Here is an 18,536-nt window from a genome sequence, read left to right as displayed (position 1 = left end):
CTCGTTCAGGATTGCTAATGGGGTAGTATGGCAGTTTTAATCCAACACTTGATCTTATTCACTTTGAACTTGCGTAATGAATTGAGCAGTGGAATAGAAAACACTTGTTGAGCTATCTCTTCATTGCTCATTCCACTTTTTTTTCAACTTCCAAACATAACCGAATAGGCTTGTAGAAATCTTTCGATTTTACATTATATGTCTGAATTTTACTATTATTTTTAACACATATGGTAGTAAAATTTGTTAGTATATATAAATGTAAGAAAAACGCATTCTCCTTTGAGAATCTTACTTTTAGCATGATTGATTCTTTAAATTAGGCATAGAGGGTAGCTAAAACCCTAACCATAGGGATGCCATCCTTTAACAATGCTGTGCAAATAGGGCGCGGCATAATATTCGCCACGTATCCGCGTCCGTTACCTGCCAATTGTGGGTGGCCGTGTCCCGTCATTGTGTCCTTCACCAGTAAGTCTCTCCAACTCTCTGCAGGTTTGGCCAACGTTCGCTCGTTCCATTTGGTTTGGCCCGATTTTTCTCCCTTCCTCCCACCCCTCCCCGCCCACACATACACAAACACAATTCCCCTCCCTCATCGCCTCCCCTCGGCCGCCCACCGAACTGAGCGACTCCCAGACCTGCCTCAACCTTCCCCTCCATCCTTCACTTTGTCTTCAATAACTCTGCCTGCGGCTCAGCGCCAAGATTGATTGATTGAGTGGTTATCATACGCTATCATTTATTGCATCGAAAGACCGGTCTCTTTAATCTATCCCCTTAACGTTAATGACTTATTCGGTATTCCACGAATCTTTCCTTTAATATTTATAACATAATGAAAGCACTTGTTTATTTCCATTCTTTTTTATTCCTACCGACCCAGGTTCCGACACATTATGCCATTTTCAAGTTGGCATTATGTACCTTGAAAATGGCATTACGAGCATAAACTTGGGTCGGTAAAAACAGAAAATTGTGGAAATAGACAAGTGCTTTCATTTCGTAAAATATCAAAGATTTATACTGAATTGCTCCGTAAATTGTATCTTTCTTTTAATGTAAAGGTGTATAAAATCTTCGTAAACACCGAAAAAGTTTTTGCTATTTAGTTGTTTTTTATACCATAAAGCCTATAGTGTATAGACACTATTCTGAAAAATGGCTAATGGAGGATTTAATGGATCTTTTCACCATGCTGGAACCCAGAGATGAATTCCGTCATTGCAACGCAAGTTTGATTAAAAATATTGATAGATAATAATTTTGAGTCTTTATTTTGGATCTGATTAGATTGTAACTTTAGATGTAAATGGCGTCTATCATATGATTGCGAGTTGTACAGGGTGGAAAAAAATCATTCCACCCTGAAGAAATTTTTTATGCCAAGTTCTCATAGCTGAGATCATGTGAGCAGAATAGTAGTAAGGCCTTACAAACAGTGGAAACGGGAAAGATATTCCATTAAGTTATTGACATGATGAATAATTTAGAGCGTTTTCGATATGCCAATAACCGAAACATTTTTCAAATGCGACTGTGCAAACATCTAAATAAGATTATGATAGGGAATTTATCAGGTTTTGTACCTACGGCCCAGTTTGAAATCCCTTAACCCACCTGATATAAACATAGGAACACATCCCGTAAGTTTCAGTGACCGCTGATTACCTGATTCTGGGAATATTATTTTTAGTTGAAGCAGTGAGTTTGTTTCTTTCTCATTGAAATTTTATTTATTATGTCAGATAATGCGATTTCATTAATATTTAGTCTTTTCACAAGTATATTACCAGCGTATATCATCCGGGCATATGTTGCGTAGTTTGACTTTCGTGATACGTTTTGTCCCCGGAAGACGTCCTCAAGTGGAGTTTATCGTCGTACCTTCACAGTCTGCCATTTTATTTTGGATCTGACTACATAGCAACTTTAATTAACATGTATAATATGATTGCGGATTGTATCGGGTGAAAAAAAAAATTCATTCAGCCCAGAAGAAAGAAGTACTCAAGGGGAAATGATGAATAATGATCGACTCGACCTGAGGACGTCTCCAGGACGGGTGAACGAAACTGTTGTTACGAAAACTCAACTGACACGACGTATACCCGGAAGATGGACGCTAATACGATATTATATTGGGGACATCTATAGGCAGGGCATGGTGAACAATCACCATTCTTTGTACCGCAGTCGAAACCATCGCACACAATGCATCACGTGTCATTCCCATTCCTCCGCTCGATCGAGGACCGCACATTACGTGTTGCATGCGCGGGTCCGAGGGAACGAAGCAGAGATAGAGAGACAATTCGGCAGAGTTGTGGAGTGTGAGCGAGAGAGCTGGTTCGTCCGTATCCAAAAGCGGCCACCGGTTGCTTTCTCCCGCGCGCACACGCTGTTGCGTCACACCGAATAGCTAGCGAGTCTTGCCGCCGCGAAATTAGACGGGCTTTTGCCCCATCAGAAAAGAGTGAGGTGGGGATGGGGTCGACACGCGTCGTCCCGGAGCGAAGGTCTCTCGTCACCGGAATCGAGGCCAACCGAGGAGAGAGAGATGGCGGGGAAGGTTGGGTTAGGTCGGGGGAGAGTCTCGGCCCAATGGGTGAGGGGGGAGATAGCCTTTTGGGGTGGGGCCGGGTGGGGAGGTATAGGGTCGAATAGGAGCGGGAGAAAAATCGGGCCAAACCCAATGAGACCGACGAACTGAGGCCGCGAGGAGTTCAAGAGGCGGCACTGGCAAAGGGAGCTTTTGACTGTGAGCGGAGAGATGGGCTCAACAGAATCCATAAGCAAAGGTTAATAAAGGAAATAATTGTTTTTTTGGCCGATGAAAACGTTACGTGGTTTAACTCGAATTTGAAGTTTGATCTGAATGAAAAACTGATTTCCAATATTTTTTGGAAAAGCAAAAAATGTAGCAGCATGAATAATGCAGGCTTATTTTTGTCATTAATGAAACAACTTCAAGAGGTCAAAATAATAATAATTATAATAACAATTATAATAAAATACAAAAACAAAAAGCAAATAACTACAAAGAATAATAAATAAAAAATATAAAAAACTTTATTTTTTTCATTATTATTATTCATTATTTTTTAAACATTGTTGTTTCATTACAATGCAAAAAGCAGCAATTTTAAATATTTGTCGGATTATCAGAAAATTTTTCAACACAGGGTAAAAGGACGAGAGTGCTTGGTGATACCCGTAACTCGCCTAAAACCAGCAAAAATGCTGTAAAAAATAATAATAATAATGTCGTCTTAATTTATTAACGGTATTTAGGGCACTGCAGTCCTTTCTTACAATTAAGTAGATGGACACGCACATACATCTATGCCCAACCTGGGAGAAAATTCACCCAGGCGGAATACGAACCCTCGACCCCTGGTTTAGCAGGCGAGGACTTTACCCGACCACCACCGAACATCAGTTCTCAGAATTTGATGTCATTTCGGTAAGATCCTTGTAAATCCATTGGAGGGGAATGGCCGACATTTTATGCGCAATTCACTTCTCAGAACAGACATATAGCCCAGGAATTCGTTTTGAGAGGATAGAGTCGCGATTCCCGCGAGTGGTAACGACTCAGCCATCTCTTCTGAGTACCAAATAAAAAAATCCTTTTTGCATGAACTATTTTCGCAATCATGGGCATAACTACAAAAATATGAGTTAAAAAATAAAATATTTTCATAATAGTGATGGTTGGTAAAAGAACTTTGTGCTAACTCGATATTAAGTCTAACATCATCACCAGGCGTTTGACGAAAGGGTTCATAAATAAAAAGGAACTTTTCACGAAGTTCTGATGAAAAATTAATGGAATATTAGACAGAGGGCATCGTAAAAACTTTAAATATTTTCATCCAATCTGGCATTTACTTACGAAGTGTTCTGACCTATGAATTGAGCATCATAAAACACTATGAATAATTTCTGCGCCTACTAATAATAATGAAAGACATCTGACAAGACAAGTAGATTTGCTCTTTTTACCTCATTTCTGTTTAATGCCGTCTCTACTATTAAATTAAGCACTTTAGAGGCCTCTTTTTCGTGTGTACTTTTCCTCTTAGAACATAAGGAAAATAAAGGAATAATTTCAGAAAATTAAGAAAAAGGCGATTTTTTCCGTTAAAATAAATATTTTTTATAATGAATTACTATTTATGTATTATTGAAAAATCGGATCAACGGCTTTGCGAAGGTTCAGAAAACCCATTTCTCAGAATTTTGAGGTTAGTTCTATCGATCACTCAACATTCTTAAATCCATTATCTTGATGAATATTGGCCACATTTTCCCGGAAACGGCAGATGAAATTTCTTAATTTGAAATGTAATTTTTTAGAGCCCATGAAATAATGATATCGGGAGGCCAAAGAATATGAGGGCGGAGGGATCGGGCCCGAATGGAGCTACCGAAATGCTGGATGACGTGATCAATCGTCTGCAAGGGTTCCTCGATGATCTAGGGCGTCCCTGTTACCAAGCCCTTAACTATTCCGTACCTTGTTTATTTCTGTGCCATTTTTTCCGCTGTCGCTTCTAAATACATGGTATTCTACTCAATGGGTGTCATGTAAAATTCTGCATTCTTGTCTTAGCAAAATTATTATCACCGGCCATATTCTGTTCGGTTATTTTCTAATGAGATTAAATCCGGTGAAGCATTGTAGAGTCCGTAATAAACCAGTAAGAGTCAATGTTTGTTGAATTTAATCAAGCTGAAGGCATGTATCCTTCTTAGCACTTGAGGTAGGAATTTACTCAGCTTCCGAAATTCCTCTACTGATTCATGGAAGGAAAGCATATTCCCAATATTTCCTAATTTTCGTGTCAGCGGTGCTCTTGGAGGTAAGGTGAAGTTGGGTTCGAGTTTTGTAAGAAGTCAATCGCGCAGCCAAATTGGGTGTAACTCCTTATGTTTAATTTAGGTGGGCACAAATCTCTAATCTTACAATGCTGCGATGTGAGACTTTTTACCTGAAAATAGACGTGAACTACTAGTACTGTTACTAGTCATGGCTGGACTATTCCTTATCTATTTGTAATTGTCTGATATCCAGGAAAACTTATTCCTTATCTATTCAGTTATCAAGGGTTTAAAATCTAGGAAAACAAAGTTATTCCCCTCGATCTTGATATCTCCAGTGCTGCGCGCTGAAAGTTGCGGGGGATATTCCTACTCTCCTCCTATATCGAATACGTAAATGCATGCAACTCATTCAAGCATGCTTTGCATTCACGCTGGGTTGGTAGACTCAGGCTAAATAGGTGCTCATTCTCGCATTCATGGATTCATGAATTAATTCGTACTAATGCACAGGGTAACCTTCCTTAAAAAACGGAAAGAAGCCCGGTTTAAGAGAATATATCTATAATCCATTTAAAGTTTTTTAATGATACACCAATCGCAAAAAAAACAAGAAATGGTGCTTCTAAGTGCTAATGCTCATAAAAACATAAATTCCCTCCTTTTGGCTGTTAACAAGGTTAGGCATAAATTATCGTTCATAAGTACTCTACCCTTTACCCTAGATTATTACGGCAGCGTTGGAATTTAAACTAAGCTAGTTGAATGGGAGGGTAGCTTACTAAGGATGAAATCTTCTCGGGTTTCCAACCGGGTCAGGGTCTGCATGGTGTTGGGCAAGTAATCCATGCTATTCACCGGGAAAAGCTCAGATTCTTCTGTAGCTTACTAACTTTTATAAGTATATAATACATGTTTCTGAATTTTTTAGGATCTCTAACAACATGTTTTTCCAATATACCTTTGAAGGCAGATTACCTTCATAAGTAGGATATAGATTAATCTCATAGCATATGTATCTTATTTAGCGTGCATGTTGCGTAGAGCATGCTCATGGAAGTAAAATTTAATCCTCTGGAATGGAATGGTGGTGATGGCTCACCCCCTGCCAAACACCTCTGTAGGTGGCTTGTAGGATAATACATAGATGTAGGTATACCCTATTGACATCAGACTGGTATGAAAATATATTGCTCCTTCGTTCCGAATTATTTTCAACGTACATCTTAGTTTCTGTTCGAACTATTACCATCGACTACCAACGTCACCACTCTGCAGGTCGATTTTATTTCTAAGGCTAACCAATAAACCCGAGCTCTAAGGCCAACGCAATGTCTATCACAATATGTTCTGTGTTATGATGGGACGACGGCTTTTTTTGGCAAGCCTCTTCTTACCTTTATGCTTATGAATAACAATACTCGTACTTCGTTTTATTATAGTTCATGCGCCAGGTTTTCTACATCTATTCCGTCGATGGCCGTGAATTTCTTTTTCTTCATAATGGTCTATATTCTCATGTGGGAAATATGAAACATAAACTTTAATGGTAGTAAGAGTAAATTTCTACGGCTTTAAAATGGAATCTTCCATATTCTTACACTAAGGTCAAAGTAGCTTATTGTAAGTATTAGAGCTTAAGTTTTATTTTAAAATGTTCCGTTTGCCTCTGGCAATCTTCCACAATAGCCATTTGCGACATAGGTACTTCTTTCTTACTAGACCGTTGGAATAATTTCCTCAAATTTCTAGGGGACCATAAACAATATTCACCGAATCGGTCTTTCCCACCATGAGGAGCGTATCCATCAAATTTGTATTACGTCTAAGTAAGAATGACCCTTGATCCTCACCTCCGCCGCGGCAGTAACGGCGGCATGTCTGAAGACCGAAACGAAAAAAAAAGTTTCGCTTTTCGTCCAAGGCGCGGTGTACTTTTGCGGCCCTTCCCGAAAGAAGAAAAACGTACAAAATAAAACCGCGCCAGCTCAAAAAGGCGGCTCGAATCGGGACATGAGTGAGGTGCACATAAAATGGTCGGAGGGGGGGGGGGGGGGGGACGGGTTAAATGCGGATTTTTTTTATTACATACGGGCTAGTCGGAAGCGGGTTTTTAAGACGTGGGGTGAGCGACAGAGGGGTAACAGAGGAAGGAGGGGAAGTTGGAGGGAGGGAGGGGGGGGGGGGAGAATACGTGCGTACAGTGCCCCCACCTCCCTTTTATTCCCCCACCCTCCCTAGCTGAATCTCTCCACCTCCTCCTCCTTCCTTCTTCCCTAACCTTGTTCAACCTCGTATTCCGTGGGGGCCTGAGAAGCAGCAGCGGCGGCGTTCGTTAAACCCTGCGGCGGCGGGCGAGGAGGGAAACGGGGGGGGAGGGGGGAGACCGGGGGAAAGAATTCGAGGAAATATGCCCTCCTTTCGCGAAGGAGTGTGGGCAGGGCAGCAGCGGGAGGACTTCAAGAGAAGAAAGGGGTGGAGATAGAAAGAAAGATGAGTATAGTGTAGGAAGTCTTTGGATAAAAGGTGCAGTTTCTGGCGTAATTCGGTGGAAATGGGTGATATTCGAGATCTGATGCTTTCCCGGCGTATGCTGGTGGTGAAGGCTTGGCAGCAATGAAGGAGATTACCTGGTGGAGCACTTGAACAGCCTTCATTCACCACCTGGTGGTATTCGGCATAACGAAATTTACTAATCTATTTAAACATTTATGTATTCCAACTGGCCCAGGTTTCGGCACATAATGCCATTTTCAAGGTGTGAAAACGCACCTTGAAAATGGCATTATGTGCCAAAAACCTAGGTCATTGGGAAATTGACTTTTCGTTATGTTAAGTATCCTTTCGCGAAGGAGGGGAAGTGTGGGTAGGGCAGTCTTCTAGATAAAAGAGTGGAAAAAATTAACTTTAAGCAGATGCAGTTATTTTATGTCAAAACTAAACTATATTTTTAAATAATGTTTTCATTTCTCTCAGGCTTTGGGGGGGGGGGAGAATCTATCCCTTCATCCCCCCCAATAGTTATGCCACTAAAAGGTGCAGTTTCCGGCGTAATTTGGCGAAAGCATGTGATATTTGACGTAATGAAATGTACTTGTCTATTTCTACATTCATTCATTGCAACCGATCCTACTTTCGGCACATAATGCCATTTTCAAGGTGCTTTTTAAACCTTGAAAATGGTATTAAGTACTTAATTTTAATTAGGCTTAATACCCTTCGCGAAGGAGTGAGGAGAAGTGTGGGCAGGCAACAGCAGGAGGACTGCAAGGGGAAGGTGTGGAGATAGAGAGTAAGTGGGGTCTAGTGAAGGTACTTTTCTTTCGCTTCGCGAGAAAGAGAAAAATAAATGTAAGAGTCCATGACAAAATATAAACTACAAATGGTAATTTCCACACATCAATATGATGCTCTACTTCCGATCATGGTTTCGAAATCGTATACCATTTTCAAGGATCCTTAAAACTGACATTAGGATCCAAATAGGATCCTTGAAAATGAAATATAATGTCGAAACCATGGTGGGTAATGGAGTTTTACGTAAATGTGTGGAAATTAGTATTTGTATGTGGTTTATATTTTATCATGGGTATCACGTCAAGCCTTAAACGACTTCATAAATTGGAAGTATGTTGGGAATGAGAGGGATCCGTGCAAAAATAAAGGAGCATGTTGGTGCGTACCATTTATTAAGGTAGATTCCAGAATCTATTCGATCTATTTCTTTCCATAGCTCCAAAAATAGCCCTATATTGACTTTTACGTTAGGTATTTATTATTAGCTAATAATTAATGTCAGCGAACATCCATATCCTCTGTAGGGGCAACACATCCAGGCTTGAATCGAACCGGTGGCCCTCGTTAAGACAGTACCCCACCGTAACCGAGGCCGGCAATTATATTTGCGGGTGAAATATAAATAGATTAAGGACCAAAAATCACGGGACGAGCATCGGAAAGCAATCTTAGAGCCATTCTTCAACAGCAAAAATTATCATATGCTCAAAGTGTAACAGATATAAAAAAAAAATTGCTAAAAAATTTCATTCCCCAAATGGAAAATTGACCTTGTGAGCCTTGGAACTAGTGGCGTAGCCAGGTATTTCGTTTGGGGAGTGGGGTCCAAAACTAGGGATGTAATTTCACTTGCATACCGGCTTAGAAAAAGTCGGAGATTCAGGAAATGATTGTTCAATTAAATTTCACATTCCTATCAATATCATTCTGGTTACTTTTTGAAGCATCGTGGAAAGATGTGCTGAACAAAATCGTCTAATTATATTTCCGGCTTTATTGTTTTTACTGCAAAAAGTCTGATGGGTCGAGGTAGATGGAGTTTAGTACGTAAGTTTAACATAGCGCTTCACCCAAATGTTGCCAGAGTGAGAATAGAATCAAACCAATTGAAAAAGTTTTGGGGTCCAAGACAAATTCTTTTTACTAATCGATCCAGATTCAAATTATGAATCCAAAAAGGGCTGAGAGCGATATATTTAGAACACATTTATCAAAGTTAAATTATTACTCCTTGATGTACTTTAATCCACTTTAAAATATCTCAGGCAGAACATGGCTATGTCTCCCAACCAAATATCATTATTTAGTTTTCGAAGGCTGTGGAAGAAAAGGAACTGGATACAGTTGAGTATACGACAAAATTTCATGTAACATATGTTACTTCCCAGTGCCCCACCTATCTTAGTGAGAAGAACAGATGGGGAATTTTTGCGTCATTTTTCGTTTCAGTCAGAGAAAGAATTTGATTTATTTAGCTCGCCAAAGTTCAAAAGTCAAATTTATATTGTAATGATGTTATTACATTGAATTTTTTTACTTTTGCTGGCAAGCTTATTTATTTTCCATTTTGCAAAGTATATGAAGTATCGGCTACATAATTTATGTCCTGGCTCCAATAGTAATCCATGTCTCTGTACAGAATTGCATTATTAAGTTACCTTTGATACTGTGCTCAGAGATGACTATAGGTTAAAGTTCTCCCTATATATATTCTCTCGTCCATGCGAACCTACCTCCCTGCAGATCCGAGGGATAGGTTCGGAACCGAACAAAAGAAATGCGTGCAATAGAGTGCATGTGAGGCCTCTTATCTCGCCGCGGGGAAGGGCGATTAGAAAAACGAGTATACGTGCTCCCCAAACCCCCCTTCCTCCACCTCCCCTCCGCACCCCTCCCCCCGAAAGTTCTTTCCCACCCCTCCTTTTCTCTCTCTCTCTCTCAGTCACGTCACTCACACCAGACCCCCACCGCCTCTCTCTCTTTTCTCCCCGCGGCGTTATCGTAACCCAACCTGCCTCAACGGCGTTAGTTTTAAGGGAGGCGATAGACTTTTTTGAAGGACAGGAGGAGGAGGATGAGGACGGAGGGTGGGTGGGGGGAATGGAGGGGGGAGTGGAGTGGGTAGGTAGGGGAGGAAAGAGTGGGAGAGATAGCGGCGAGTTTCAGTCTTCCGTTTTTGGTCTGCTATCGATTGGGGAGTGAGTTAGTTTGTGCTGCCCATGGCAACGGCTTGTAAAGCCCCCCCCCCACACCTCTCACCTCCCTCTTCCCTCCCCCCCTCCCAGTCCCCTTCAATTTCCTCCTTTTCTCTGTGCTGCCTGTGTGAAACCCCCTTTGGCCAAGTCCTTTCGCAAGAGGGCCACTCGCGCGGATGAGAAGGAGGCTAAAAAAATTTGTCGGACGAATCCTAATCGAAATTGTGAATTTTGATTTCTTATAAGAACAAACACACACATGATGTTGACTTTGGTGGGAGAGGTCATAGTTTTGTGAATTTTTGTGTAAATTGAGCTGAAATAATATGTGACACGGCTTAGTTTTCCTGAATCATCACTAAGTATTTTTTTAGTTCTTTTTCACCCTTCAGATATAATACTGTAGAAAGAATTTTATTCACTAGCATAGTAATTAATCAACGCATGTGAAATTTTGAGTGTATAGAGCTGAATTAATGTGTTACCGTTTTTTTTCCTGAAACGTCGAGAGGTATTTTATTGGTTCTCTTCAACCCATCTGAAAGGATACATTAGGAAGCATTATATTTATAAGTATGTAAGTTAATCATCGCATGCAAGCCATATCCCATGTTTTCCTTCAGCCATTCACTGGGAACTTGTCGAATGAATTAACAACTTAATTAAGAACGTTTGTCGCGAGTACTTAACAAACAGATGAGGATATTCGTCATATACATCTGCATCGACATAATACCCAGCGAGCCACCTCTAGGATGTTTGGCAAGGGGTGATCAATCACCAGCATGCCAGAGGATTCCCATGTGCACCAAGCGAGAGCAAGGGTCGTTCCATAATAGACAACCCAAGTGACAATTTAAGTTGAGCATAGTACTCGGTGTTTGAAGACCATCGAAAATCAAGTAGACCTACTTGGTGAGGTTTTTAGCCGAAGGAAATCTTTCGACAGCGAGTATCTGAGACTGATCAAGGCAAAGGGAGGAAAATATAGAGTTCGTGAGAGTGTTATCCCTGTTGGTATAAGTATAAGTAGTATCTGTTAAAAGTATCCTGCTGGAGTAAGAATTGGTGAATTCAGCAAATATTGTGTCAAGGTTTGAGAATTTCCCTTGGCTTTGACAAACACCTCGATTTATTCCTGCTTTGGATTTTAAATATTTGTTTCCGCATCGACTCGATATATTTTCCTTAATACAACATAAATTAGCAGAGAGGTCAATTGTTTCATGTTGGCTAAAGTAGAATGAAAACTTGCCATAATAGCGAATACATACGCTATAGATCCCAACATATATTCCGATATCCTTCCATTTAGCCCTTGAGGCGATAGTAATATCGATATGACTAACGATACGTAATTATCGCACATAATACAAAAATTTCTACATATCACTCTCATGTTGATTAAAATGATGATTGCCCAAATTACTGCTGTCTATTGCTAAATACCTCAATGAACAAAAACATGTTTTGCCGTCTTACCACTGCCCTAGCAAATTTTACAGTATCTTATATCTCTTATGCCAGGGTTGCGTGTTATCCTCGTCTTTTCAGTGTCTTACGCAGGAGAGGACTGAAGGCGTTTGGAGCATTCGTAGACCGTGGTACTCTCCTTTTTACACGTTGTGTGCCGGCGGGAAATGCTCCTCCATTATTTTTACATGTAGATACTAGATAATGTAAAAATATCATAGCATCTACAAGGATGTATTTTTTATCGTGCTTTGACCATGCAGATGCTTGCGAGAGTTACTCGTAATTTGGCTATCAACCGTGCTCTAACATATGGTCGTGACAGTAGCCAATTTTTTTACCCTTTAGCAGAATTAGTGTGAGTTCTTGTATTCACCGGTCCAGGCCTCAGATCACTTAAAACCGAATTTCTGTGATACATGGCCGATAACGAGTGTTAATAGCGATTGTTTTGTAGTCCTAGTTTCTTATGCTATGTAGGTACTTAGTTGATTTGACTGTAAACGTAATCGTAAAAGAAACTTAGGATATCACTCAATAACTGTTTGCATTCATTTAGTGGCATAGGTTTTCTTTTATGATATACGTTTCGGGAATTATCAGATAGTGGCAAAAGTTTATTTGGCAACGATGACTTCTGGAAAGTATATTATCAATATTCCGCATTATTAGCCTTCTTTTGTTTTTACTATATTTTTTGTACCAAAGCATGCAGATGTATTTTTGCGGTATCAAGCATTTGAAATGGCTTTTAGTACCTGTACATCTAGTGAAGTAAATAACAATTTGATTAAATTTCCTGCGTTTGGAATTAAAATGGAAAATTATGATTTCATTATGTGTAACCTTTTTCTATTTCGTTGCATTGTATGGGTGAATCGAAACCAATTGTGTTACGATTTTTTAACGATAAAAATTTTGAAACGATGAAATTTAGTCAGCTGCACCCATGTTTCTCTAACTAATTGAACCATAGCGCCTAATTCAGTGCTATTTCTTGCTCTCGTGCGGAGAAACGGGTGCTAAGGCAATACCTATCTACTCTATGCATTTTTCTCTGCTTTTTTTTTCATTTCCTCTGGGCGAGACCCGTAACACGGCAACTGCGGCGTTGGTCGAACGCGTGCCCTTGGGGTCCTTATCTTTTCGAGTGCCTGATCAATACGGTCGCGAACTGTTCGGCACCAAATTTAATGCGCTCCGCAACCTACATCACCGCGAGAGAGGTCAGGGGAGGGAGTGGGTATGCTTTTTTCTTAATTTTTCGTGGCGCGGAACTGCATGTTCGCAGCGCGTGCGGCAACTAATGAGCTAAAAGCATTTGAGCCTCTTCTTTGGAGATGCCGCTTCTCCTACTCGCCACCTCCCGATCAGGTTTCCCTGTCCTCTCGCGGTTTCCGCCGGAAAGATTCGGAGTCGTGCCCCAGGACCTCCGCCAAGTCATTAATTAGTTAATTAGACATCTTATTCTTCCTACTTTGCCCCGACATTTTTTTGGTCTAGTTACCTTTTTGAGACGTCCTAGTAGTGGTCATTTTCCATTTTATCCTCTTCAATTACACTTCGTTATTACCTTAGTACCTCTTAGTACCACCTTCTTGATTTGGTACTGACTAGAAATGCCAAAGATATTAAAATTAAATTCAATATCTGGGGTAAAAAATTGTGCAATATCATTTTTAATTGTATCAACCATCTGCTTTTTTAATTTCACCGTAATCATATTTTATGCTTGATTTATATTAATAATAATTTTGTACTCAAGATTTTTGTTGCTGCATATTTAAAAGTTTGAACAATTAACCGCCTCAAAAACCAATATTTCTCCTAACAAGCATGAGCCGATATTTCGCCCGCAGCACTAAGAGGCTTGAAAGACCTAAGGGATGTTGAATTCATGGAAATGGTCGATAAATAGTCCTTAAAAATAATGTTCTAGATTGGAAGGTGTTAGATTAAAAGCCTCAATATAACTCGTGAGGGTAGGGGAGAAATCTAGAACTTTTATCATCAGATAAAATTTAAATAATTCAATTTATTGATAATATAGATTTATGTAGAGCTGTAATATTAATAGTGTCATTAATTGATGAAACCATGTTCCTATTATTTTATTTACCTTAATGTTATTTAAAATATTTTCTTATAAAGCCTTAAAAAATTAAAACTCGGCAAATTAAATTCATAAAATTTTGACATGATGCCCACCGATCGTGCTGGGGTTATCAAAATTTCAGCAAATATCATGATGCGTGGGGGAGAAATGAATTAGCCTAAAATTTGTCACCTGATAATATGGACTTGCCTTCATTCCTGGGTTTAAATGTAAAAACCATCTAAATGGGTGTTGAAAAGGGTGATATTTTATGCTACAAAGTATTCTTTTGTAAAGTTGACACAAGTTCAGGGACATTTTTGAACATCAGTATGTTATGAACACACGTGCCCCAGGAAGTTTTATTTTGGCATTTTTCTACATTTTTAGTTCATATAAAAACGACAAAAGTTGGAGAGATTTACCAGCGGGGACACTTATAGGTAGATATTTTTCTTTTCTCCATGGAAATAATTTAATTTATGAAAAGAAATCAATCTCAATTGGTGGCTCTTATTGAGCTTTAGAATTTGTCGAAAACGGTGGGAATACAATAATGGGCAACCTTTCACTGAATAGTTATTGAAATATTCGTCATATTTTGATATTTATTTCAAATTAAGGTTGCATAAATTATTTTGTGCCGTGCCATCGTATTTTATTTTTGTCGGACAATATTTATATCAGTTGTTTTTTTTTAATTTCTACTAACTCTAATAACACATTTTGTACAATGGTGACTTTAATTCCAAGTGTGGAAATATTTTAAGGGAAGATTGTTCCAATTAAATTTCTTATTCATGTTTAAATCATTTGTAAGGTCTTCTCAATTACTTACAGTGAATATGTCAAATTTTTAAGTTAGGAAACCAGGAAATAAATGTTAACGATCCGCCTACGTTTTGTGACGACAGTGAATCGAAACAAGTACTCTCACCATTCACTTGTCCATTTGCGTGGGTACGTGCTCTGTGTAAGCAAACCTACGCAAACGCCTTCTCTTGACAATCATTAGAATTCTTCTTTTCCTAGTCCATTTAGGAGTAGGTAAATCGTCGTCAGGCAAATCTCACGAGTGTGATTTATTTGTCCTGACATGAGCTGATGCATGGGCATGATTTTTTCGCTCTTTGGAACGTCAAAAGATAATTGATTGACGAGCGAACATAACCAAAACGCGATGTGGTCATCAATTGCTTCCGAATCTCATTTTTCAATTCACGAGTCCGTAAAAAAAATTGCCCTGCTAAGCTCTGCTCCGTACCGCCATTTCGGGCCATTGAACTCGGCAATTACCATAAAAACCACTTCGAGTGCAGTCGAGCAGTATCGTAGGAAAAAAACTGAGGTGCCCTAACATCATCATAGTTGTACTTTTGGAGTTGCATCTAATGTATGCACTGGAATACGATTTCGCTTCCCCGCTACCTTGGAGAATTAAATAGGGCGTGCAGCACCGTCTGTGTTGATTAGTGCACCGTGACTGCGAACTCCGACAAATCACGCTTTGTGCGAAAGCCGAGGTGGAAACAACAAAATCAGTTTAGGTATCGGCACTACGGATAAGGTGTTCGTTTGAAGTTTTTTCGCTTTACAAATTTTCATGTCTGTGCTAGATGAAAGCTTGTTATGGTCTTGTTCTCAAGGTTCTATTTTTCCCCACCGTCACGAAATCCGTGAGGGCTCCGTCTTTAAAATCCCAACTTGTATGGTTGCAGAGGAAGAGGCGTAGTAGAGCAGCGAGAATCGAACCCCGATACTGAAGTCAATGGTTTGCGAGTTCACTTCGTGGAATGGTGACATGGTAAATTCAAAAATAAACTTTCTTGCATGTCACACTGTATTTATTAAAAAAAACTCAATCGGTTTCATCTACTTCCACATAATACCCCGCAAGCCACCCCAAAGGCGTGTGGCAGGGGGTGTTAGGACACCAGCCGTTCTTACATAAAAAGTAAGTGCCCTAAAGAAATAAGGACTAGCATTTATTTAAGTTTTTTTTATGGTTCGGGGGAAAAACGAATTCCCGGTTCTATCCGTTCGGCAAAAAATCTCTCTTAAGTTATTGCTTCTGTCGGACCTGGAAATATAGTGTGGGTATTACTCTATCATTATGTTCTCCGTGTCACTCTTAAAGATATCCATTCTCAATTGTTCAAGGAATCCAAGCCTAGCGCCAACCTTTCTCTCACCCTCTCATCCGAAGCTCTTCCCACAGCACCCTTGATTAATCCAAATTTCTTCAGGGCTATACCGCAAATATTTTCTATATGTGTTCCCCACGATTGGTCCGAGGTCATCGTAACTCCCAGGTACTTAACTTCGTCTTTCGCCTTTATGTTAATATCATCCACAGCATAAACATAGCTATAGTCGGACGAAGTCTGCAAAAAATGTACAGACATGCATTTGTTCCGATTAAGTTCGAGTCCCCACACTTGGCTCCACGAATGAACATTGTTTAAATCCGATGACGTAATCCGGTTTCGACCTTTCCAGATCATTACCAACAGGCGAACCTGGAAAAGTCGAAATCGGAAAATAAATGCTGTGTGAAATACAAGAAAGTTCGTTTTTGAATCTAACCCGATACTGTAATTGTACCTTTTAGTTGAGGCAAGGTACTCGGAAGACGCTAGGCTCACAAAATTCCATTCGAGGGTCTTGTTGCAAAGGGTTGGGGGCTGCATTTGAAAGAAACTGATGCATAAAACTGAGACCTCTTGAAAATTTTTTGATTCCTCTTAGTATTTGTGCACGAGAGAATAGTGTGATGTTTTAACGGATGAAGAATGTTAAGCTGATAATATTAAGCGCGAAAAACGGAATATTTTAAAAAGTGTAGGGTTCACGTAAACGACGGTTCTGGCAGCGGAAAGGAGTAAAAGTCGGCAATAAATCAACTGCTGTCCGATAACAATTATTATGAATCATTAGAAATACCCATCCAAATTATGAATAAAAATTGAGCTGCATTATGAGTATGATGCTGTGATACTTAAAAAAAAAATCGATGCTTTTTTTACTATGTGACAAATGTAGCATGTAATTTCAACCCCTGGTTTCCATAGCGCTGGATTAAAAAAAAAATAATTTGCTAGAATGTGTCGTATGGATCACCGATTTTTGTCACATTATTAGTCGTATTTTCACTTACTTTGTCATTCTGTAATGTTTTGCGTGGAAACTGGGCTGGTGGAAGAATGTTTTTAATGAGGGTCGTAGAAACGGGCTAGAGAGATTTAAAATGCGACTGTGTTTGAGAATAGGGTGGTTTCCTTCATCAAAGAAAACGAAAGGCATTGATTGCGATTCGTTACCCACCATTAGTGTATTCATAATGTACAAATTATTTTGTTTTAGAAATACCGGGTTAGACGAATGGCAATGGTCCATTTTTATCCTCATTTGAAAAGGGCCAGATTGGCGCCCATGCGATGCCACTACACGTGACGTCACAGGGACCTAGTTTCTATAGGAGAAGATAGGAGTTATGTATCGTCTGAGGTTACCAATGCATGCATGAGGCGCAGAGCTCAGGGAAACATGTCTTAACAATCACTTATTAAAACTTGCCAAGGTCGGAAAGTTTTCCTCGTTTGATAAGTTATTAATAATCCTTATTTAAGCCAAGCGCTACCAGCCAGCAGGGTACTATGCTACCCGCTAGCAGCCTGCGTCGTATCAGCGCTAAGCCTCGCCTCAAGGTCACCTCGCAGGGCGGCAACGGGAACCAGGAATACGTCACGCGGAGAGATTTCCCGGCATTCATGCTTACGCGTTTTCGCGCGCTTGAAAATTTTCACTTTTCATTTAATCGCGAAAAATAGTTATCGTCATTTAAAAATCTAAAAGCGTGAAATACGTACTCCAGGAGTAATAATCTTTCGATTTAGGCAATAAAAAAATAATAGGAAACCACCCTATTGGCGGCGGAATAGATGGCAATTGAAAAATGTTACAATAAAGGGCCGATACTTGCTAAAGAACGCAAGAAACAGTGAAATTAGCTCTAACAAAAGCATTTTGGATTCTCGATATGGTAATGCATAAGGAATATTCCTGATAAAGAAAGGGGAAATCGATAGGATTCTGAGCGACACTGTATATCGAATCCCTCGAGTATTGCTTTCATCAGCGATAACAGTTTTAATGAAAAATTTTGCGCTGAATTAACTAGGCATTATTATTCAAATGGTAAGATGATCAAGTACTCTGGCAAAAATAATTATGAAAGTTTGGGAGTGCGGGTGATAATTTTGGTCGAGTATTATATAAAAACAAATGTAGGAAAAAAATAAGACTGATCGCGCGTCATTTGACCCTGCCGGATTGCGTTCGAAAATTTCAGTGGGTATAATTACATCGAAAACTGCTTACTTCTCTGAGGAGAACTTATAAATAAAAAATAGAAATAGCAGAAATATAGGGCAGAAAGTAGTTTTCGTAAACGAAAACTACTCTTTCTGCCCTAACAACCTTTATTTATCTGCAATCCTAAGTAGCTGTAATCCTGAGTGGAACTGTTATCTTTACTAACTTCAGTCTCACCTCAACCTCAATATTTCCATAACTAAGCAAAATTAGCGTAAGACTGAGTCACGCATTCTTAGTAATCATGTTTGCAAAGGGCACAAATAAAATCGTAT

The sequence above is a fragment of the Ischnura elegans genome, chromosome 2 (genome assembly GCF_921293095.1).
Source record: "Ischnura elegans chromosome 2, ioIscEleg1.1, whole genome shotgun sequence".
Classification (NCBI taxonomy): Eukaryota; Metazoa; Arthropoda; class Insecta; order Odonata; family Coenagrionidae; genus Ischnura; species Ischnura elegans.
Note: the sequence above shows the minus strand (reverse complement) of the source record.